Genomic DNA, 7961 nt, shown 5'->3' on the forward strand with positions numbered 1-7961 from the left:
CTTAGCGTGCAGCTAACGCGGGCCGCGGCGCGTCAATCCATACGCCGTTCCACAATTAAGTGTGTGAGCAGCGGCGCATGCGCAGTTGTGTGTAACGGCTACGAACACTGCTTCAGCCAGACCGACACCTATATGCAATTTCAAATCGAAATATCTCGTGAACGGCTTGGACGAAGAATAATTTAGACATAGCTTCGAAAAGCTCTTGAGAAAACCTATTAGAATATACAAGAGCAAATATACAGGCTCCTACTTAAAACCGATTACATCCTGTGACATTGAATATCAAAAATTCAAGGCCAAACTTCTATCAAAGATTAAAGTAGCCAAGGATATATTTAAAAAACCTGCATACTAATTATGTTAATTATATAAGCAGTTTCCGTAGAAACTTTCAAAAATTGCCGTAGCCGATGGTATTTCACATCGTCTTGGCGGGGTATTGGTAAAAGTTTTCAACTAGCAATAATCGCACCTCGGTAGAACCTCATTGGTTACGATATCGCCACTGCGCAAAGCTGACGAGACTCTCGAATATCCTTCTATTAGTCCACACGAACACACAATCTTAGTAGCGAGAAAGCACAATCCGATGCGCCGCGTAGTGGCGTCTGAGTGAACTACTACTCGGTACGGTCGGAACTACAGACAGGCTTCAACTGTTTGGACGCGCGACGCGACGCACGCTCAGGCACACTGCACAGTAGTCAGTAAGGCGATGCTTTATTTGTCCGACGCGTCCGACGCTTGTTTTGCTACTTTCACATTTGTTAACAGAATTACTTTAAATTTAGATTATATAATATAAAATTATTAATTTAATTAAGTATATACAAAAATTGGTGTCCCATTATGACAGTCTAAAAATTACAATCAAGGATACAGTTGCATATACGTATATTAAATCTGTTCGATGCAGCTGCATATTTTATACACGTTTTATAATTACTATGTCAAAGTAACCAACCTTTACAAAGAATAGAAAAATAAATTTACCGAAAATGTAGAAAGTATACAGCTAAAACTAATAAATTCAGTGAGTATAGTAATTACCAGCAACAAAATCGATGCCTTTCGTGTTTTTCACTTATAGGTTTTGAAGGGTTAGGTGCAAGTGTATTGTGATTGGCTTCCACACATTTATGCTGCTGTAAACTTGCTTTTTACAGTTTCTTATCATTCACCTTTTTTTTCATTCGAAGAGCGTCGATAATGGGTACAAGTCACGGGTGATAGCATGGAAAATTAAATTTCTCCATTGACTCTCTAGTCAAGAGACACGTTGAATCTCTTTAATCTGCGATCTCCAGTCATTGATTCTTATTTATTTAAGCAATTTGGATCCCTTATCAATGATTATACTACAATGTACTACGTTATCATTTAATTTCCTACAGTATTTGAGAGATTTAGGCAGTTTGACCTAACGATAATTAGATTTGGTTAAGCTTCTATAAGTTTTTATTTCAATGTTTCAGGTAATTAAGCAAGCATAAATCTTTTTATTATTAACTTACAAATAATTCTAATTTATGGATGATGAAATTGTATTACATTTTATTTATTTCAAAAATAGCTTTAAGTTTCCAGTGCTGGGGAAACTCCTCTAAGCTAATCACACCGGACCAGTTTGTTGTGAAGACAATTTCACGCAAAACATATTTCTTGTAGAACCAAGGCAGAAATCCATTTGTTGTAGTAACACCTAAATTATTTACATCCTTAGGGCAGAATTCTAGTAAAATGAATTTTGTGGTATATAAAAGTTGGCATTTTTCTACTTTGATCTGTAATATTGGTAAATTGAATTTTAAATGTTCGTGATAGTAAATATTTGCAGGCTATTTTTGCTGATTAGGCTGCAGTTTCTTTACCTACAATGCCTGAATTTGGAATAAGTGCAAAGATCTATAATAAGTACCTGTATAATTCCCTTTTTGAAAATATATATACTGTGGTATGTATAGTACTTTAAATTCATTACAAATCATAAAGGCAATAACTTGTGATATTATCGATTAATCATCAAATGCATAAAGGCTTGGTATGAAATTGACAATTTGTTAATAGTTTGCGTTAATAATAAATAAAATTAATCAAGAACATATATCAAGTGGCTTATCAGGTACACTATAATGCTAAATAACCATTTTCACATTGCTGCTTCGATATTGATTACTAATTTAACATAAAAATGCTCTAAAACAGGGAAATTTAAGTAACGTATGTATAATAATTATAACTGAATGTATTTTATTGTAAACTATCCCTTAAAATATTAGAGTAATCATTGGCACTGTGATAAATGCTTTATGAACGTACACTTCCCATGGAATAAACTTATCTTTGCATGTTTATAGCCTGCAAGGTCTTGAGTCATGTTTCCCGCCTACTTCTATATAGTATTTATTCGCATACCAATTTTCTCGCTTAATAGTGATCTTTGACAGGGTATAGGCGGCCTGAGGTCCATCCCCTACGAAACCAGTCGAAAATTAATTGCCTCTATTGAGCAGAGACCTCGCTCTCGAACAAAGGAAGCACAAAACATAGATAGCAAAAAATCTGAAGAAGCTCTTCAAGACAATTCAGAACTTGTGAGTCAGTAAAAAAATAATCGTATAGAATTGGTAGAGTTTATTTATTCGTTTTTCAGAGCTTTTTATTAATACAAAACGTTCAAAAAGGAATTCTCTCTCTCTCTCTCTCTCTCTCTCTCTCTCGTTAAAGAACTATTTTATTCAAATCTTTAAATAAATTGAATCAATTATATTTAGCAAGGATGAACAAAATTATTTCTGATTACTTATAATATTACCTTTTATATCGGACTGGCATCGAACTAAGATTTATTTCTGCTATTATACTGAAAGTTACACGAAGTATTCGCTAAGTGTATACACCGATAGAGTGACATTAGGTTAAGAATGTTTTGTGATAAATGTGTGTGTATACTATCACTATTATCTATCAAGATATTTTGTCATTTTTATAAAATTTTCTTTGTGTATGCCAATAGCGATGAAGTAGACACCACATACAAACATGGACTTCACTGATCTAAGTATGCAGCTGTACAGAATATTTATTTTCAGATATTGAAAGTTTAATGGATCTTTGGCTCGCTAAAGGGTAGTACATTACGTGTTTCTTGGCAAATACATCAATTTACGTGAAATCTCTCGAATTAAAGCATTTCAAGCGTTTGCTATATATATTAACGCTATACACCCTGCAGAGGGTTAGCTGTTAGCTGGCACGAAACGCTTTATGGGGTTCCTTGGACGGGTGGAAATCATGGTTCCGCACTACCGAGTGACGGATGGATCTCCGATTACAACGGGCGACGTGCCGTATAATTGACCAGGTGTTGCGAATCGTTAACGCCCACTAAAGTAACAAAAAATTGCAACCAGTCACGATTTCGTTGTTATCCTGCTATAACCGCTTTTTCTTACATTGGATCATCGACGAAACAATAAAGAGTGCTCATCGCGTCGAAGCTCAGTAAAGATTGTAGTGCCACTTACCTTTCTTTTTAAATCTATTTAATGCTTATTTGTTTAAAATCAACAATTTTGAAAAAAGACAAATTTTTATAAGCATTCGATTGTATAGTTTGAACAAAACAATAGGATAAAGAATTGGAAGAGGTTAGGGTTTGAATAAAAAAATTCAAAGACAAATTTTAGTTTTTCACTTCATTTCACCAATATCGATAGGATAGTGGCATTAAAAAATGTTTATTAATATAATATGTATACTTTCCTTAAAAATCATCATACTCGTATCTTCATAGCGTAATAATTATAATATATAATCATTATAATATTTATTTATAATATATCTATTCATTTATTTCTACATAAACCTAATATATGTATACAGATATTACGTATATATGATATACATATATGAGGATATTAGGCTTATGTATTTTGCGTATAGAGAATAGTCAATTACATAGTATGTTGCGTAGATTTTTTTGTTGCTTGCAATTATTTATATCTTTAATGTAGGTATTTCATTACTAAACATATAAAAGCGGTATAAAGCTCGATCCTCACACGCTATCTATGAATAATCGCGTTCTGCGGCTCCCTTAAAATTGCCATTTACGAATTTCATAAGCCTAAAGTATATTCGTAAACGAGTTTAGTGCTTAGCGTTACTCTCGTCCGTTCACTACGAATTTTTTCAATGAGATAGAAATAGATAGAAAAGGGGGATATGAAAAGAGGGGTGGGAGAGGGGGGGGGGGGAGGAAGCAATGGGGAAGGAACAAAATGTAATAAAGAGGGAGAGAGAGAATGAATGAGTGAGTGAGTGACAGATAGAGGGAAAGCGGGAACAAATGGACAAAAAGATGGAAGGACCCCGAAGCAAACCGGGGTAGAGAATTAGAAGGAGGAGGGACGCTTAAGCCCGAAACTGCGAGGACCATATTGACCGTGTCCTCTTTGCTCTTGAGGAGCAACGATTAATTAACGCCAATTTGTATAGTTACGAAGCTAACGGCGGTTGTACAAACAATCATTTTACACCTTTCTACGAACCTTAAAATTCCAATTAACCCTTGATACCGCCGCTAACATTTACGAATAAAACATTTTAAATCTAATATGAGCCATATCCTCGCGATACACGCGCAATTTCTCAATCAGATATAAATACGTAAGAATCCTATGAGCAGCATAAACATATGATAAATCTTTTAATCAGAATCTGAAAAGAAATTTTTTGCAGAATTTTTGTCAATAATTATTCTCTTTCTCTTTGTTGGCTAGTTTTGTACTCATTGCACTTTGTTGCAGCTATTCGTTACGTTCTCAATGTTTTTTATTGCTCATCGGATGCTTTTACAATTTTTCACGTTACAATGGAAAGTCTCGTCAGTGCTCGCACAGTAATAAGAACATTACAACGAATTGGATTTTTTTTGTTCAACGAAAGATAGGCTCAAGAATTACTAGCAATCATCTCGACTGATACAGCTTATGGATATAAATAAATCTTTGAAAGTTTTAAATGATTCTCTGCTATTTTCCTACTTTTCCCTTTATGCATGCGTCCATCTTCCCCCTTAAAGGCGCTGGCGGGCTAGCCTGGTGCGCTATTCTTATACACTCTATTTCATTCATTCTCGTCATGCCTCTGCGGTGAAATTGTAAAACGTAAAATAAAATGGAATATTATATTCAGGTGATTGGAGATAATTCGCATCGCTTCCTACCAGATTTCTACCATATTTCTTTGTAATTATGCCTTATCGTACGTCCTTAGGCGTTCGTATGATCCGCATGAGTCTGTCTACATTTTTTCGCATTACCAGATAATTTGGTAGCAGGTAACAGATTTTTACATAACATTTACTAGATATACTCTCCATCAATTCTTAACTTTATGATAAGATAACCCAACGCATTTTTCATGTACTTCTCGATAGTTTGTCTACAATGAGCATGTTGTTTAAAAATTCAAACTTGTACAATTTTTCAATTCTTTAATATTACATTAACTAATGGATAAGAAATAAGAAACAAGAGAGGAATCTATATATGATATACAAGGTAGGTATATATGTATGTATTATAATACATATTTAGATAGTAAATATACTATATTAAAATTTAGAAGGAGGTAAAGACTACGTCGATCGATTAGTACGTTTAAACAATATAAACCTTGAAATTATATCGAGAGATTCGACAAATAAACAGATTCAGGACCCGCCAGCTAAAGGTACAGCGTAGTATCTAATAACCCGAGTTAGACTCTCGCCCTTCAAGCCAACCAAACAAATATAGTTGCATACAATTACAATACGAATTATTAAATATCAACTCTTACATTCTAACGATAGAATGATAATAATAAGTGATGGACAACTGCTGTGACACGTTAGCACTGTTGTCCAACGCACTATGCGTTAGGGCTTATAGGGGGTATGTGTTTGTTTCAAGGTTTAACCTAATTAATGGCTCGCTACATGTTTATATATATTGTATTATCGTTTAACCATTAAACCGTGTTGGCAGAAGTACGCAATTGCACATTTAATCAGTTCAATGATAGGTTTCCTCGTTCAAAAACACAATCATTAAACCCTTGCTATACTACTTAGTAGTCCCTCCATTTATATCTTGTATTTCGTAGTATATGTATGTGGCTTTTTATTAATGTATTTTCTCTTGTAAAGATTAAAACTTGGTAGATAGATCATTTCCGTAAGCAATTCGCAACATTTATCACTATTGGATTCCAGTATATCGAACGATGATACGTGACACATCTAAAGACGATTCACACGAATATGCTTTTTCATTGATAATATTCGAGAACCACCGTTTAAAAATACACACTGTTTAGAGTTCATTTCATTTAAATTTCCTGAATTATTTTGAGTATTGTCAGAAACGAACCATGGCTACCGTGCTCTCAAAACTCACATGCAAATCAACATTCTATTGTTCCAGAACATGAAAAATCATCAATCAAATTGGACATCTTTTTTCTTGGAGTTTTCGCTCGAAGAGTTATGAATCGATAAGATGAGTCAGATGTTGTTGCTTTTTTTCCACCACTTTTGAGTAGATTTATATCAAAAATATATAATATGTATATTTATTTGTGTACATTTGTAAACGAGTCTCATTGAAATTTTTGTCAGCAATCCGGACCGTCCACACGACCCTCGAGTAAAAACTTACGGATATTCGAACGATCAAGGAAGTCTTGATGGTTCGGATATGGAGCGATCGTGTCGAAAGTACCAGGATGCCAGTAAGATCATCATTGAAATCTTCTCATCGATTCAGAACGGCCATTGGCAATCGAACGTTATAACGCTGATAGAATAGAAAAAAAATCTCACAATTATTCTTTACAATTGCGTACCTGAAGGTTTCGAAAATAATGATTGAGTCACTTTGTCACGGTAGCAGGTCGTTTTTGCACATTGTTGGCTATTACGCATTATAAACCTATCTCAGCCTAGCATTCGTAAATCTATCAGTTGGCTTTGAAAAATATCAGTCTGCCGTAGTAATAGTAAGTTTTCAAAGGACGCGGATAATGAGGCGTAAACTTCTCGAAAAAGTATGTAAATCGTTTCGGAAATCGAAGGCTGGATTTATTAAATGTTATTGTAGTCTTATCGTTAAACGGTATTTTCTCCTGTACTCTCTCTCTCTCTCTCTCTCTATTTTTCACGCACATAAATACACTTTGATCGAAACACGTCTGACGACGACACAGAGAAGACACTTGGGGACTCTTTTCATCTTCATCTTTATTTATATACGATAACTGTAGACCATTGCCATACTCGAGGAATGTTGCATTCATACATTCATTAATGACTAATTCCGAAAGAGCAATTCGCTAATTTTCTGATATTACTGCGAGACACTTCAATTTTGTTGCTCGTTTTTCCATTGTTTTTTTATTATCGTAATATCAGAGCGACCTACTTTAATTAAAAAATTTTGACAAATCCCACGAGCATGAATATTTGGAATACAATTATCTCGATGGTAGTCGAACGGTAATAATTAGGACCTGTCGCTTACATGATTATTTAATTAGGCATATTAAATGTTTACTTTGGCATTCTCGATGATTTTTAATAACTATTAGGCAATGTCACGCTTTCGATCAAAATGTATTTATACATATATTCTGTTTCTATCTTTTCTCTTTTTATCAAATCAACAAATATTCTTTCCATTTCTGCTAATATACTATCTATATAGCTAGACGATTAGAATTTATTCGTTTCTCCGGGTTAAAATAATAAGTTTTTCTTATTAAGCGGTTCATCATTAATCTAGTTTATGTTGGCGTGTTATTGTGCATTTTCAATGTAAGATCTATAATATCATACGACCACATATATTGATTTACACTTACATCTTCAGCACGAGGAACGCGCACTATGTAAAGAAAGATACTGTTAAAGA

General features: G+C 34.1%; 1 non-coding gene across 1 annotated transcript; it reads right to left on the bottom strand.

Moving 5' to 3' along the window:
• Nucleotides 1-379: 379 nt before the first annotated feature.
• On the bottom strand, nt 380-520 carry LOC136773153 (U4 spliceosomal RNA). The gene has a single exon (XR_010822572.1). It is a non-coding gene; the product is annotated as a U4 spliceosomal RNA (small nuclear RNA).
• Between the last annotated feature and the right edge of the window lie 7441 nt (nt 521-7961).

The sequence above is a fragment of the Prorops nasuta genome, unplaced genomic scaffold (genome assembly GCF_024137725.1).
Source record: "Prorops nasuta isolate Cenicafe-Biocafe unplaced genomic scaffold, Cenicafe_Pnas_1.2 PNAS00004, whole genome shotgun sequence".
In the NCBI taxonomy this organism is placed as follows: domain Eukaryota; kingdom Metazoa; phylum Arthropoda; class Insecta; order Hymenoptera; family Bethylidae; genus Prorops; species Prorops nasuta.